Genomic DNA, 17,443 nt, shown 5'->3' with positions numbered 1-17,443 from the left:
AACTAGCTCATAAGATCACAAAGACACTTTTACAGTTCAAGATCTAAGAGGCCACAGCTATACTGGTTCGCTTTTCACAATGGGAAACTGTAACTGAAACAAGAAATACTGAAAGAACATTCACAGTTTCATCACACAACTGAGGCGGAATAATGTCAAGGAGAAGTGGTCTACAGCAAGTACAATGACCAGCAAGCAATCAGCAAAAAATCAGTGAAAACAGGGCCAAGACACAATGGGAAAACTGAGCAAGACAATGGCTAACTGGACCAGCGCAGGTTCTAGTCTGCCAGTTTGACTCTCAGCGCAGTTCCCGAAGGGAGCACCTGCGCTGTAATGCAGACTGCCTGTGGACAGCCTGCACTGACTCACGAGAGCTTCGTCTACAAAGAATTCCGGGTCATAAAAAGCTAAAAAATGCACTGTTTTTGCTGAAATAAAAAGCTATAGGTCAAGTACAGACTAAGGGATGATCAAGAGCATGAAGATCTATCACAAAGAGTAAAGAGTCTTTTGTAGATAGGCTCTTCAAATCTTGAATTTGCTCAACAAATGAGCAAGAGTAGCAGTCCCTCTACTTCACTTTTGATATAGTCAAAAGCTTTTCGATTTGGTACTCTTTTCTTCAAGAAATGAATAGCAAAATACTACAAACACCAACAAGATACTAGGTTCCCCAGCGGAGTCGCCAGTTTTTTGTGGGGAAAAGTATCCGATGCGGATGACCCTATCCCTACTCTAAAGGTGACAGTCTTTAGCAACAACTGAAAGTAAAGTTTTGATGATTTCCTTTATGAAAGTACAGAGAGAATGAAGAAAGATTAACCAACCTAGTGTCTTTCGCTTAGTCGATCCTTGTCCTCTCTCTTTGTCTCTTGTTCCCAGCTCTTTGCTCTCTTTGCCGGTCCAGCTACACACAGATCCTGCACAAAACAAGAGAGCAAACTACAAGATACATGTACTCATAACTGAAGCATGGATTAGGATGAATCAAATATACATGTAAATACAATACATCAATGCAATACAAGTATATAGGAGAACATGCAAAACTTTATTGATAGAAGTAACAGGGTTCTGAGAAGGTTACAACCAATGATGGCTCTAATCCAGCAGCACCTCCCCAGCAGCAAGAACTCTCCTCTTCACCTCTAGTAAAACAATCACCCAATAGCTCTAACTGTAAACCAACAGCACCTCCTTGCTTTACACAAAATTCCAGCCTCTTTAGACCTCATAGAAGAGCTCTATATATAGGAGAGAAGAAGAGAGGATGAGTCAGCTTGAGGCTGGCATAGAGCTGACTAGTGTCCTCTCCCTCTTCAGTTAAACTTCAGTCCTTGAGTCCACTTGGAGATCCTTGCTTACACATGGTGATCAAGTACCTCTTACTCATCACAGGGCGAATCTCATGAACCAAGTGTCAGTTTGGAAGCTTCCTGGGCAGTTGACACCTTGCAGGATGACTGTGCCACTTGGCCAATCTCGCCCAGCGTAGGTAGCCTTCATTAATCTTGACTTCCAGCGTAGGTACAAGGAGGGACAGTTGCATTCCAGCGCAGAAGCTCAGTGGAGCAGCTGACATGATCCAAAATAAGCCTGTTTTGAAGTGTTTTCAGGTGGAGAACTGATTGGAAGTGCTGTTGTTTGATGACCTTGTTCTTTTAGGGGTAAGAACAACATGTTTAGGGACTGAGGATCCCTGTAATTATTGACATTTCATGCTCCATGCTGCGAGGCACAAAAATGTCTATAACAAACCTAAAACAATGCAAAGGAAATACAACAAAGCACGTAACCGGAAAACAACAATGATCTATTTACTCATAAAGTCAAGAAGTCATGAGCTATCAAGTAAATTACATACAAGACATATGAAAACATCATTTATTGTATTAATAATGAAATAAGAGTAAGCTTACAACCAAAGTCTTGATGTCACAAGCCTTCTCAGAGGGATCTAGCCAGCATGTTCCTCAAGCATTCACTCTTTGAAGATGAATCTCCCAATATACAAGTCTCACTCACTCATAAGTTTTACACAAGATTAAGGGAACTTCACAACCTTCCACAAGCTATCAACAATCCCACACTTGTCACACTCACACCAGCTATCTAGCAAACTCACAAACACTAACAGCATTGCTCAACTAGCCAACTATCAGAAACTAGAAATGCATAGCAATGGTGAGAGTTTAAATAGGAGAACGAGTCTCCATGAAAGGTGGAAGAGTGAGATTATCCCAAAGGAAGGTAGCACAATTGATGGAACTGCCATGACAGAGAAAGGAGGGCGATACAAATTATGCCAACAACCAGGTCTAGAGTCGTCTAGAAGGCCGACTGTTGGAACGAATTTGCCCAAGCTGGATCATCGCGGGGGCATAACTGAGCTTTAGCACTGGCATCGCTAGTTCGCAATGTAGCTAGTTAGATCATCACTAAAGATACTAAGTAACATCACGTTGGAGCAGAAAATTAGACCATCACGGGAATCAGATGTACTTCCACTCTTGCAGTGCATCTGGACTGTTCATGAGCGCCCTTCAGCGCATATATTTAGTCCATAGCCGCGATGAGGCAAATAACTTAGGAAAAATGGGTTTTTTGGAAGCACAAGAGAGAATTTGAGCATGTTTGACTTGGACACATGACACATAACTATTTTTTCTAAGTCTGATTAGAAACATCTAAAGCACTTGATGAAGGTTTTTGACAGGTGTAGAAATTTGGAATATCATTGAACCATAAGAAGTCCTTGTTTGCTATCAAAGAAGGAAAATTGTTGGGCCATATAATTTCAAAGGTGGGAGTAGTAATTGACCCCAAACAAGTATCTACGATTGAAACATAGACCTTACCTAGAAACAAGAAGCAGATTCAAGATTTTCTAGGCAAGATTAATTTTTTAAGGAGATTTATTCCAAATTATGCAGAGATTTTAAAAGATATAACTGACATGCTCCAAAAGGACCATGAAGTCAAATGGACTTCCTCTTATAGGCATGCATTTGAACAAATAAAAAAGGCTATCTCTGAAGCTCCCACCTTAGCCAGCCCTGATTATACTAAGCCATTTAGTATTTTCTCTTTTGCCTCTGAAACAACCCTTGCTACCATTCTATTACAGAAAAATGAATATTCCCATGATCAACCCGTAGCCTTTTTCAGCAAGGTTATTATAGATGTTGAGCTTAAGTATGACATCATTGAGAAGCAAGCCTATGCCCTAATTCAAGCCTTGAAATCATTTAGAATATATGTCTTACATTCACCTATTACTACTTATGTCCATAATAGTGCTGTGAAAATTGTCCTAACCCAACCGGACATTGATGGGAAAAGAGGTAGATGGATCACTCAAATTCTGGAGTTTGATCTAACTATCAATACTATCAAGCTAGTAAAAGGTCAAGGATTAGCCAAGATTCTAGCTGAATCCAACTGCAAAGTACTTGGAATCAATTCTATTTTAGAAATACAAGGGAAGAATACACAAGAATCTTTTTTCCTTGCAAAAGGGGAGAATTCACAAGAACCTTCCCTTCATCTTAAAGAAAAGAACCCACAAGAACCTTCCCTTCATCTTAAATAAAAGAACCCATAAGAACCTCTACCTTCGGAGAAGATCAATCCTATACACATTGATGAAAAATTCTTGTTGTTAAACTGGTATCAAGATATTGTAAATTTCTTGATCTATTTTGAGTGTCTAGCATCATTCTCCAAAACCCAGTGTAAAACCGTTAAGTTAAAATCAGTCAAGTACTGCATTATAAATGCAAATTTATACTGGAAAGATCCACTAAATATTTTGTTATTATGTTTAACAGAATCAGAAACTGAAGGAATCATTGATCAATTTCATATAGGATTTTGTGTGCGACATTATGCTTGGAGAGAAATAGCATACAAGATTCTGAGGGGAGGATTTTATTGGCCCACATTGTTCTTACAAGTAGGGGCAAAGGTCAGAGGTTATGTTCCTTGCCAAATGTTTGTTGGTAAACAAAAATTAGCGGCTCTTCCACTCATTCCATCAATAGTTTCAACACCTTTTTCTCAATGGGGATTAGATTTTGTTGGAGAGATTCACCCCACTTCAAGTAATCATCATAGATGGATCCTCTCTGCAACAGAATACTTTACTAAGTGGGTGGAAGGAATTCTGGTTAGAAATTCTACTGATATAGTAATAAGTAAGTTTATTGAGGAGAATATATTATCTAGATTTGGTTTCCCAACTCAAATTGTCACTGATAATGCAATAACTTTTTTCTAGTGTTAAAATGATTGATTTTTTCCAGAAATATTAGATTCTGTTACATCATTCAACTCCATACTACCCTCAAGGTAAGGGCCTTGCAGAGTCATCAAACAAAAGTCCGGTAAAGGTAATAAAAAGACTCTAGCTAATCATAAGAAGAGCTAGGATTCACATTTGATTTATGTAGTATTGAAAAATAGAATTACTCCAAAGAGATCAACTAGAAAATCTCTATTTCAATTAGTCTATGGGAAAGATGCAATCTTCCCTACAAATTTGGCCTTCCCTATATTAAAATTCCTGTAGGATTCAATAGATGAACCTGATGATTTTTCAAGAAGAATAAATCAGATTATTGAACTTAATGAAAATAGAGATGAAGTTCAACACAAATTGAAGAAATATCAAAATAAGATGAAGGCCATGTTTGACAGAAGAGCCAGGGAAACAGACTTTAAGGAAGGTGATCTAGTTCTAAGATGGGATGCCAGGAGAGAAGAGAAAGGAAAGCATGGAAAATTTGACAATCTATGGTTTGGACCTTTAGCAATTGCTAAAGTGAAGGGTAACAACACTTTTGTGCTACAGAATCTTGAGGGGCTATATTCCACTTATCCTGTAAATGGAAGGTTTCTCAAACATTACATTCAGTACTAAGAAGTTGAAATAGTTTTCATTGTAAATACTCTGGATTTCTTTTACTTTTCAAAATGTCAGTGTGATTTTTTTACAGCAGGGACTCCATAGCCCGAGGAGAAGGCACATGGATCTGCAGGTTCTCTGCATTCTACAAGAGAAAGTAATACCCAGATGGAGCCAATGTTGTAGAATTTTTTGATTTTGATAAGATAGTATAAATTAGTCTATACATACATATATATATATATATATATATAGAAAAAATGTTAAGATAGGATATGGACATAACAATATTGAATAAAATGTTTTTGAAAATATCTTGATGATGATGACCATATCAAAGAAAATGTTAGGATAGATGACCTAAAATAAAATCAAGACAAAAATAAAATGTTAGGTTAGAAAGAAAAGAAAACAAATAAACTCTGAAAGTGAGCAAGTCTAAATGCCACTACTATTTTTTCCTCAAAATAATGGTTGTGTGCAGCTTGCCATAAATGCCACAACCCATGATAGCCAAATAGTTCAATCTTGACTGCTTCATGCTTTACGTTTGATGTTATAATTAGAGAGTAAATATTTGGCCAAAATGTTTAATCTTGGAAGATTAGTAATTAGGTAGAGAATAATAAGGTGCTCATTAGTTTAATCTGACCCCTTGGATGTTATAAGGTTAGAATTAGATAGTTTGTTTTTTAAAAAAATAAAAAGAAAGGAAAAGAGTTTGCTAGCTTAAATGCATCCATTAAGTGAAGAAAAAATGATAGGATAAGCAAAGGATAAGTAGAAGAAAGGTTGCAGAAGTATGATGATTGATTGGACAAAATGTACATTTATCATGTTTTACCATATGTTTCTATGTCCATGAGGCAATTACACAAAGCAAATGAAGGTCTACAAGATCAATTAATTAACTTCCCTCATCCACATTCATCCCTATATTTACTAATTTCCGTTTCCCACCTTCATACAATTCATGTTCATTCATTTTCCATTTACAACCCGTTTTCCTAAGGTTAAAATCCTTTTTCCTAGGAAAAGTGAAAACCCCATGTTAAATCTCGTTTTACCCAAAAAACCGACAAAAAGATGTTTAGCCTAAGTATTGATGTATATATGTGAAAAACAAAGAACTCATGAAAAGGCATTATACTTAGTGTATTTCCCCTTTCCGCTCATGTATCATATTAACACTAACTTAGAGTATTAAACCCCTAAAAGTCACTTTTCCCGTATATTATTAACTCTATTTACTAAATATCCCGAAACCATAAGTTTTATTATAAAACTATGTATTCCATAACACATCGCATATCGACAGATCACAAACTTTTCAATGTGCATGCACTCTCCTCCACATTGCAATATGCGATGCGCGATGGACCTCGACCCGACACAAATATATTTCATAATTCATTGCCCATTTCGCATCTGCCCGTCATTGCAAGTCCTCGCTGAAACATACACCCTCCACCATTGCGATCTACGATATGCGGTGGGAACCTGGACCCAATCGTAGTATTATCCATGATTTATTTTCCACATTGCGTCTGACCCCTATCAAATTCCTTTGCAACCCTTGCTTCCTTGCTGTGATTGCATTATGCGATGAACTCGGACCCGATGTCATTTAACCACCCGAATTCATATTATTTCAAGTCCAACATACCTTGTTTTGCAAAGGATTTCTTTGTTACAATGTTTTTATGATTTAAACGAAGAACCAACCTAAACCTCTATTTAACCATAAAACCCCACTAATCTCAGTTTTTAACCCATAATAAAGCCCATACTGCCATGATTAATCGTTGACCCCCTCCATTGCTCTTTCCTCTTACCTCCACGTAGCTTTTTCGCTCCACCATCGTCCGATCAAATGCATTCAAATCCAACGACCCTCAACGATTTCGGGTTGGCTCTCTGTCCGAGCATTACCTGCCCAAAAAAGCAATATTCCACCGACCTTCCCTTGCTACATGTCTAGCTCTAAACTATATCAGGTGATCCCTCCCAAAAATTTCCAGCCCCTCATAACCAGTGCGATGAAAACCAAAACCACCTCCTGCATAATGACAAAATGGGCATTGTCCAATTTGTGCCATAATTCAAAAGTAAACTGTTTTTCCATTTAAATGCAAAAATCACCATTTTGCTTTGTTTCGCTCGTTTACACAGTGAAAACTCCATAAACTTTTGTGACCAATAAAATCAATATTTTACCTTCCGATACATTCTGGACTCGTTTGAATATCCTTTTGAGCTCAATAAATCCATTTATGACCTTCTCTGTCACTTATGTTTTTCTTAACAATTTCTGTGTTTTGCAAGTAAAAAATCTTGTTCCAGGCTTATAAAGAAAAAATCTTGCATACATTTTGAAGATAAATACAAAGATCATATCAAATCACTTTACCCTGTAATATAAAATCTAAAACGATTTATTGTTGAAAAACACAGTAAAAACTTGAAATGCACATTAAAGGTAAAAATAACATAGTAAAGGCTACTCAGCAGGGTTTAAGGATATTCATAGAATTTAAAGAGTATTAGATGAAAGATCGAATGAAGGAATCAACCAGTGTAAAGGATACAAACAATCAAGCAGCTTAAAGGGAAAAATATCAAACAACAAAGCCAGCACAACCTGAATAAAAGGGATAGCAAGAAGTAGTTCAATAGCTGCCTCTATCCTCTTCCATGAAGATCTTTCCTTTCCTAGAATAAATCATAATCAGGTTTAGGATATTTTCTTAGTTTCATTATTGTATAAATAACTCTCATCTCGAGTTGTTAAGGGTTCAAGGTTCATTGTTCATTGTTTGTTAAGTCGTGACTGTTCATTCTACTTTGAACCTGGTTTCACCTTTGAAGGAAGCTTTTGTAGACACTTGATGTACTCAGCCTTTCTAGAACCTTAATACAAAGCAGAGGATTTTGAATTTGGTTTTACACAGTTTGTGTTATCCTGTAAGTTTTTCCAACTATCAATCATTATGTTTTTCTTCATATGGTTATGACTTTAGAGATATCTAGGTAGGAATAATTGTGTCTCAATTTATTCCTATAAACTCCTGAAGTGACCATCTATTAAGAGAATGGATTAATGAACTATCTGTTTAGCTAATCCCCTATAATAAATAAATCATCAGCACCTTTTGTAGGCTTAAGTATAATGCCTTGAATCTTTGGAATGTAGTTTAGAAGGTTTTCAAAGTTATGACTGTTCTGTTGTACAGTCTGGAAACTGTGATAATCATATTATTTTATGTCTTCTTCTCACCACTATTTGATCTATATCACTATGTAAAGCTTTATAGCAGTCCTTTGCTGAGATATTAATATTATCCAAAGGATTAAGTATTTCAATTCTACATCTGTCTTCATCCATTGGTCTTCCAAAACTAAAACCAAAAAACCAAAAACAATTATTTTAGATGCTCTGGCATTAGTAGCTGACCTACTACTATCTCAGAGGTACAACATAGGGAAACTTCACAGAAGATCCTACAAGCTGGGCTATGGTGACCAACTATGCACAAGGATTCCAAGGAATATTTTCGGGCATGCGATGCCTATCAGAGAATGGGGAGGCCACTGCAGAGGAATGAATTTCTTATGAACCGCAAGTGTCGTTACAGGCATCTGATAAGTGGGAAATAGACTTTGTGGGACCGATTCAGCTACTAGGAAAGAAGACAAGAGAAACACACATCATCACAGCCACAAAATACTTGACCAGATGGGTTGAGACGTAGCCTGTGGAAGATTGTATCGTGGCTACAACTGCAAAGTTCATAGTTGCATACATTTTGTCTCTATTTGGCTTCCCTAAGATTTTGATGAGTGATAGGGGTTTTCACTTTTTGAACGAAACAATTGTTGCCTGCTCGAAAAGTTCTAGATGTATCATAAGAAAACCACACCATATCATCCTCAAGAGAAAGGTACAGTGGAATCCTTTAATAAAATCCTGGAGAATGTTTTGACGAATATTTGTAATGCAAATAAGAATGATTAGGGTGTGCATATATCAATAGTTTTGTGGGCGTATAGAACCACATGTAAAAATTTGACTCGATAGACACCGTTCAGATTGGTTTATGGACAAAAAGTAGTGATGCCAATGGAGTATATTGTGCCTAGTTTAAGGATTGATGCAGTCACAGAGATGGAAGATCGGGATACCGTGGAAGAACACCTCATGTAGATAGTTGAGTTGGAAGAAGATTTCTTCCTGGCAGGTTTTCATAAGCAAATGCATAAGGCTTGTGAATAGGTGTGGAATGATCACCACATTAAGAAACATACCTTTAAAATTGGAAATTTAGTGCTACTATATGATAGCAAATTTATGAAGTTTCTAGGGAAGTTCTGGATGCATTGGCTGGGGCTATATATCGTCAAGGAGATTATGGATGGAGGTGCATTTCAGCTCGTGAAGTTGAACGGGAAACTGTTGCCATGAAAAATCAATGGGATTCAGTTAGAGGCTTATAGGGGCGATCCCACCCTTTTGCAATGACTCTATGGATGCAGGACAGTCTTAGTACTCTAGAAAGTTGCATGGAAGTGCGGGACTATAAACTACGTTGTCAAAAGGACAATTTGGTGAAGTGAACGAGCTTTGCAATGAATAAAGGAAAGGTGTAAAGGGGAGCTGTGACGAAAGAGCCATGCTAGCATGGTGGGTCCTATGCAGCCTAGCCAAAAAGTAACTGCTAGAAGCACTATAGATGATTGGATGTCCATTTTTCTGTTAAAGGGAGCGGGGGGAGAGAATTTAAGGAGCATATCTTTGGAAATATACCGCCAAAAGTGCATTAATGACAGGGATCTAGAGGGAGTAGATGGATTTGAATTCAAAATGGGCTATAAATACAGTATCTCATTCCACATTTGAAAACTTTGCTTCCATAGAAATTGCCTTGAGATTTTGTGCCTTAGTTTGCACCAAGACAATTGTTGCATGTCTGGAGGAGATTGGAAGGAGACTCGAAATAAGTTTTCGCAACAAGGACTTGGGTGGGAGGTGAATTTAATTGAGTGGCAGAAGCGAAGATTCTGGGAGAGAAAGATTACAACACAACCCATGCCTACCACAATGCCTAGGTCACCGAGGCCTAAACCATCTGCCTCTGCGAAAGAAGAGAAGAAGCAAAAGAAGCCCCAACAAGCACTAGTGTGGAAATATCCATGCATACAGTCAGATGGATAGGATCAAGCATACAAAACCCTTGGACTTAGATGAGGAGTTATCTATGGGGATTGAAGAGATTGATGCCTATGAAGCAGTGTCGATTACTCAGTTACCACCTTATGTACCCCCTAGAAAATCAACATCCAAAGTGACAAAGGACCCAAATTTGATGAAGTTATAGGTATCTACCTCATTGCTACTTGAGCAAGTACCTTCTATAGGTAATTTTTTGGCCCGAACACCGATTTTGAACATGGAGGACTAGGGCCTGGGTGATCACGTGAAGTTCCCACAATTGGAATTGAGAAAATACCTAAAGAAAGTCTATTATGAGGAGTCAGATGTTACACGACTTGAACTAATGAAGTGGGAAGCCAGAATTGAGTGTGCGGGGTTGCTCAATATGTTGTGTGTGTCGCATTTTAGCTGCAACACCATTAACACTACTTGTGTGCGTCAATTATTGACGTTGGTTCACGATGGGTGCCTTTGGTTGGGAGGGGTCATTCCAATTACTAATATGTTGATCCATCAAATAACCTTGCTGCCATATTATGGTGTGAACCCTACATATGCCTTTGTAGGGAAATCATAAGAGAAGAAGTTGGCAAACCAGATGAAGAGCAAATTTGGGTTGGTGAAGAAGTCACATGAAAATGTGATTAACTCCATATCGGATGGCATTGTGTAGTTTGTTGTAGAAATATTGGCCTGGAAGATCATGCAGAAGTGTCGCGCTGACGAAGTACCGACACCAATATTATTTTTGGCTGTACAGTGGAGCAAAGGAGTGCAATATAATTGGGCCGAGTATCTTTGTCATGAGTTCTTGGAATATTTCTGCAAAGCCTAGGACGATGGAAAGGCATTCCACTATGCATGGATACCTCTGTTGGTCACATTAATGGCATGGAGGATGCCTGAGGAAAGCTAATTCTCACAACATGATCTAGACTTATGTGAGGCTACTAAATTATCCTCGCTAGTGGAAATGAAAGATCCTAAATGTGTCATGGAGACAAAGATATTTTGGGTCTTGTTCAAATTGAAGTTGGGAATGGTGATCAACCAATGACCACATTTATCACCACGCTTACATATGTAGTATGCTAACATTGCTGACTTCAAGGAAAATTTTCACAATATTTCTATCCACGCAAAGAAGGATGCCACAACACATGGCATAAACTTCCATACTTAGTCTTAGAAATTGATATTATGGGGGTCATCTGTAAGTGGTTGAGTGAATGGCTCACCCCATCGGACGCAAGCTCAGGAACCAGTAAGGTTGCAGAAGGAGAAACATGGAAAACCATAGCTACAATAACAATTGAGAAAGACAATAAGAAATAAGCACAGAAGGCTTCTGCAAAATAAAAGGCCACACAGAAAGAAAAGGCCGCATAGCAGAAAGAGGCTTCTACAAAGGAGAAAGAAGCACCAAAAGAAAAGGTCTCTGCCAAAGATATAGAAGCACCAAAGGATAAATTTTCTACCACGTCGCAAGCCACTATTGACCTCAATGAATCTGAAATGGAGTGCACCAATGTAGAAGTAGAGATAGAAGGTGTAGAGGAAGGGGGCACATACATGGAGTCCCCCTTCATACTCAAGAGGAGGTAGAAGCAGAGTTCCATAGGACCTCACAAGAAAGAGGAGTTTGATAAGTCTTCAAGTGCGACACCTATGGTCCTCACGCAGGGGGACCTCAATGATATTGGTGTTGTGGTCCACAATTCCATGGAAACTATTTTGGGAACCATTGAGGACCAACACCATAAGACATTGGACAAGGTACAACAGGGCCTAAGGGAATCGCAGGTCCAAATAGGGGTTATTCAAGCGATCGTAGGACAAGCAAGCCTAAAGTAAGTGAGCCTGAAGCACGGAAGTGTGACAACATCAATAGTAGAGATCACCACCGACCTCCGTGGAGTACAATTACCAGTGGATCCTTGCATGTTGAGACTTCAGAGGAGAGGACACACCTATTACAGATGAAGAATTTGAGCCTTAACCTTGCAACGCTCCCCATTTAGACATTGCATGAGATGCATCAAAGAGTATTAGATGAGCTTAGGGTTCGTGAATAATGGGCATTACTGGTTATCAATGAAGTCAAAACTAACAACCAACAAATGTTCGAGGAAAAGGTACAAACACTCAAAGACCGTGAAGGAGTCATTACACGTCGTCAGCAACTGGAAGCAACGATAGTGTAGGCTTGAAGTGAGATTTCTAAGCTCCAAATTCCAGCAGAAGTGGTCTCCGAAGAGAAAATCCAGAGGTTAGCTACTGTGGTGAAGGAATCAAAAGAGAAAATTGGGAAGGTCCACTTCCATATGCAACTACAGATATCTGAGCTTCAACTTAAGTTGCAACCAACCACTCCTCTGGAAATCAGAGAGCAGTGCGAGGCTGCTATTAAAGAGAATATGACTACTATGGAAGGTGCAATCAGGATCCACACTTGTAGAAAATTAAAATAGATATCCAAGAAAAATAGGCATAGTTTGATGATATCATGGAAACAGCATGGACCTTAGCACCAGTGCAAAGGTTCACCCGACCGCAGCAGGGAAAATTCATCCAAACCTAGCTTAATGAGCTGCTTTGGAAGGCCTCCATCATATCCTCAAGGACATAACCCTGGGTTGATTAGGAAAGAAAACTCTCCCAGATAGTTTAGAGCAAGTTGAAGGCTATGCAACAGACACAAAGAACCATGTGCCTTGCATTCAAATTTCCAACCACAAAGAAACTGGTTGAATAAGTTTGTTAGGCCGCTACGCAAGGAATGAAAAATATTAAAGCATTGAAGACAAATTTCAATGGTTTGCAAGAAAATATCGAGGAAACAACAACAGAGTGACTCGGGATGAGTCACGACTTTGTGTTGGGGGCTTGTTGGGATAGGGTCCCCTCGGGTTAAATTTTGTAAAAGTTTTGTTAATATTGTAAAGTCTCTGCATTTTAAGGAGTGGAGCATGTGGGTCAATAGGAGTCAAATGGGTTTTAGGAAGGTCAAAGCCCCTTAGTTTGTTAAGATTCAAGTTGTTTATGACCCGCCCATGGTTCGCGGTCTGTGGTGTTGTAATGAAGTTTCATATAAAAATGAGTGATAGAAGAGTCATAAGGAGATAGCGAAGAGCATAAAAGGACACGTTTGCGGTCGATTTTGTCTATTATGTACTTGGGCGAAGGGAAAGACTCTTGTCGCTGTGTGTGCGAAGACCTTGGTAAGTCCGCAGCTGAGTGCGCAATGCCTTGCATCTATGTGCGCAGGGTTGGAAGAGTCTGTAATATAAGATCTAAGCATAATAAAGCTTGTTTCGAAGAGTTATATGCATATCTATGTGTTATCTTTTATCTCTAAATTTACTGTATGTTCGATCTGTTTACTACAATTTATCATGAAAAGTACTTAATAGATGCACGAAAGAAGAAGATCTATTTATTTACATTATGTTATGAATGTTTAGCGTAATCGACAAAGGATTTGAATCTATTAATTGTTAGTTGTTGTAGTTTCCGGGTTTTAAGGGTTAGGGTTCAAGAAGATTGGATAAAGTCCTAAGTATAACAAAAACACATCACATAGTCCTTTGGATGTAGAGACCTAGTTCTAGCATCCCCCAATACTGCCTTAGGTGAGATTGCATCTTGCACTACGTGGGTCGTTGGCGAATGGTCTGGTAGTGTAGGGTTTTGTTGGTTAGTGCAACTAACTCTGAAACTAGGTCCAAGCCCCCTCAAGCCAATAGTAGAGGATGCTAACCATAGGATACATAAAAATCCCTTAATAGAGGAAAGATAAGATAGAAATTCTTAGACAGATTACCATCCAAATGTGGAGACAAAATATAGAAAATAAATATCACAACGGAGTAATAAGAATTATGTTATAAATGTTTAAGTAGAAAACATGGAAAATATTTAGATACCATGAATAAGAGAATTCATAAGGAATTATAGTTCATAACACTTTATCCAAAACATTGAATATTTAATGATCAAGAGATGAAGCATAAAGAGAAACAAAATACCATAAGGAAAAATAAACATGAAGTGATACACACATGAATCTCTGCAAACTGTATATGCAAAACTACATATAACAATATAATAATAAAAAATAACACCCAGTTTTTTTTTTATCCTTTGTTACATTGCACAACCTTTCTTAAATAATAAAAATAAAATCATGAAATGTTTCTATCTTTCTGTAAACAAAAATCAAATAAAATCATATAAAATAAATACATATGGAAGTAGTTAAAATATGTATCGAATGGTTAAATCTTGTTTGTCTTGAATCTATTTAAATTTGGAATGTTGATTTGATTGTTGATATTTATATTTGAAAATTTTGATTCGATCTTCAATTTCTGATTTGATCAGGTGACTCGTCAACAACTGCCCATCTGCTTTTCTCTGGCGAATTCTTGAAAAACAAGCTTCAAAGATCCATTCTAATTTCCAAAACCATGATATTTTTGTAATATATGAGAGAGATTTTTATTAATGGTTCCATTCCTAACAAAAACCTATTTTGGTTTTCAAAAATCCGTTCATATTTGTTCAGAACTCGTGCTAGAAGTTACTTTATTTTACAGGAAAAAACAATCTAAAAACAGAGTTTTGTCGTGAAAACAAAACATGCTTTGACACGTTTTCCCTTTCACTATTCAGTTTGTTTCATTATGTTTGAAATAGTAACCTTGCCATGAATCTCGTGCCAAATTCACCAAAATAGGAGTCAACTAATTGATCAATTCTCGCTTGTCCATACAATTAAATATTTGTTGAAATTTTATTTTTCACTGCCTTAAACATTATATCTATATATATATATATATATATTATATATATATATATATATTATATATATATATATATATATATATATATATATATATATATATATATATATATATATTATATATATATCCACACTGACAATCTAACTGTTAGCATGCTTAAATCTTTTGAACAAAAAATTAAAATTTCTAAACCTTATACTCTAAAGCTAAGCTAAGATAAGAGATGTCAAAGGTGGTTAGTGATTGTTCAATCCTTGCTATTTGTTGTTGTCATTGGTAAGCTATAGTTTAGTTAAGGTCAAGGATGGAGCATATCTTTGGAGGAATGTTTTCTACTTAATATCAGGTTAGATGTTTCTACGAAGTTCTTAGATGGATATCCCTCAGAAATACCTTCCCAATGGTATACAACACTTCGCAAAACACCTTAGGGATCAAAAGTGTTGAGAAATCATTGCTAGTAGGATTTAGGGTTTGATTCCTCTTTCTTGATAATTACTTGTGAATTATGTTGGCTTATTTTACTTCTTAATTAGTTTATCTTTCATTAAGGAATTACCAAATTATATGTGTATGAAGATCACAAGAACAAGAGACACAATATGTAGGCACTCAAAAAGGGAAATACCCCTATAAGAGGAAAAACTAGTCACAAACTCTTCCTTTAGTAGATTCAGATTGAGATGAGACACCTACAGGCTTCTTAGACTTAGAAAAATACCTCCTCCAAACTTGAAGTCAACCCTTCCATGTAGTAGATGATATTAACAAAATAGTTCAAGTGACAACTTCCCAATAGTAGCTCTAGTCTAGAATTTTGGCTCCCCCAATAGAACAAATTTGACCCTGAATTTTAAAATTTCAGACCTGCAATAGACACAAATTTTCAGCCCCAATAACTACCCTTAAAACTTTGCATGTTTGAGAGAAAGATAACCCAAAACTTGATTTATGTCTTCCCAGCAAACTTCGTCCTTCTTTAGCTTCTTCGCTCTATTTTTCTACTTCGCTTACTTGTAGATCAAACTTGTTGAGGGAGTGAGTTATATAGGTTGAACTACCTCTCCTTATATAGCCTTTCTACCATGTCAAATTTCCCTAATATAGGATGATTTCTTGGGGATAGGGATGACTTGCTATGGAGGTGACAAATTACCTTTTTGACTCAAAAATAATTCTTTTTACATGATATAAAATCCCAAGAAGGGTCTAATAAAAATGACAATGACTCTAATGGCTCAAGAAAAAACCTACAAGCCTTCAATGGAGGCTTTGTCCTAGAAAACATTGAACCAATAATGAAACCCATTCTTTAACAAGTCATTTTCTTTAATACTAAATTTTCTTTTTGACAAGTACAATTACGAAGACCAAAGCTAGCTACATTCTTCAGTACTCTCTCCTAACTAGGGAGGTATTCATAATTATATGCATATATGAGTACATAAAATATTTTGAAAATGAAATGAACTAAGAAGAGTTCTATCACACTCAGTGCTTTAGACTAGATACTTGACTAGGGTAATCTATCTAGGTGGGACTAAGGGGACTCAAGATTTAGGAACCTTTAAGTACCATCAATATTTTAAGGTCTACCACCAACCTATGGATCTAGGTGTGTATCCAAGCTCAGAGCTCCATGACCAATGCCACCCTCCCTCTTTGGGATCTAGACATCAACAAATAGGCTGACAAGATGTCCTCCTAATAATATTTCCATTAGATGCTTCATCTCTCCTTATGAAGCATATTTGTAATATAAACTAAGCCAGGCATGCTTCTAAAATATTCAAACTTATGTAGGAGAGACTTTGTTAGCACATCAAATACATGTTCATTTGTCAAAATATATTGTAGCTTCATGATGCAATCTTGTACCAAGCTCCTAATGTAGTGGCACTTGTTGTTGATATGCTTCATCCTTGCATGGAATATGGGTTCTTTAGACATATTGATGTTTATTGATTATGACAATTTATAATTGTAGGATCCAGAGGCTTTCTAAACAAATCTAACAAAAAGTTTCTCAACCAAACAACCTCCTTTCCTACTTCACATGCAACAACATATTTTGCTTCCACACCACTTCAAACATTAGGATATTGTTTTCTATGCATCCATGAAAGCATTGCAGATCCCAATATGAAACATCCACCATTAGTTCTTCTTCCATCAGTCTCACTACCACCCTAATCAAAATATGTAAAACATGTTAACATCACTTCGTTTCCATCATACTTCAGGCAATGATTTATAATGCCACGTAGATATCTCAAAATATGCTTGGCATCTATCCAATGGTTATGCTAAGGCTCCAACTGAAATTGACTAAGGACATTCACAACAAAACATATATCAGGTCTCATATTTACCAGGGACATCATAGACCCCACCAACTTACAATAGCTAGTAGGATTGACAAGACTAGAGTTGGAGCTTCTCAAATTCTTGATATTAGTGATCATGGGAGTAGTCATAGGCTTGGAATCTATCATACTGAATCTCTACAATATCTCT

The sequence above is a fragment of the Pinus tabuliformis genome, chromosome X (genome assembly GCF_031772625.1).
Source record: "Pinus tabuliformis cultivar Carrire ecotype Pingquan chromosome X, CPIR1, whole genome shotgun sequence".
NCBI classification, from domain to species: domain Eukaryota; kingdom Viridiplantae; phylum Streptophyta; class Pinopsida; order Pinales; family Pinaceae; genus Pinus; species Pinus tabuliformis.
This window is presented reverse-complemented; position numbering follows the sequence as displayed.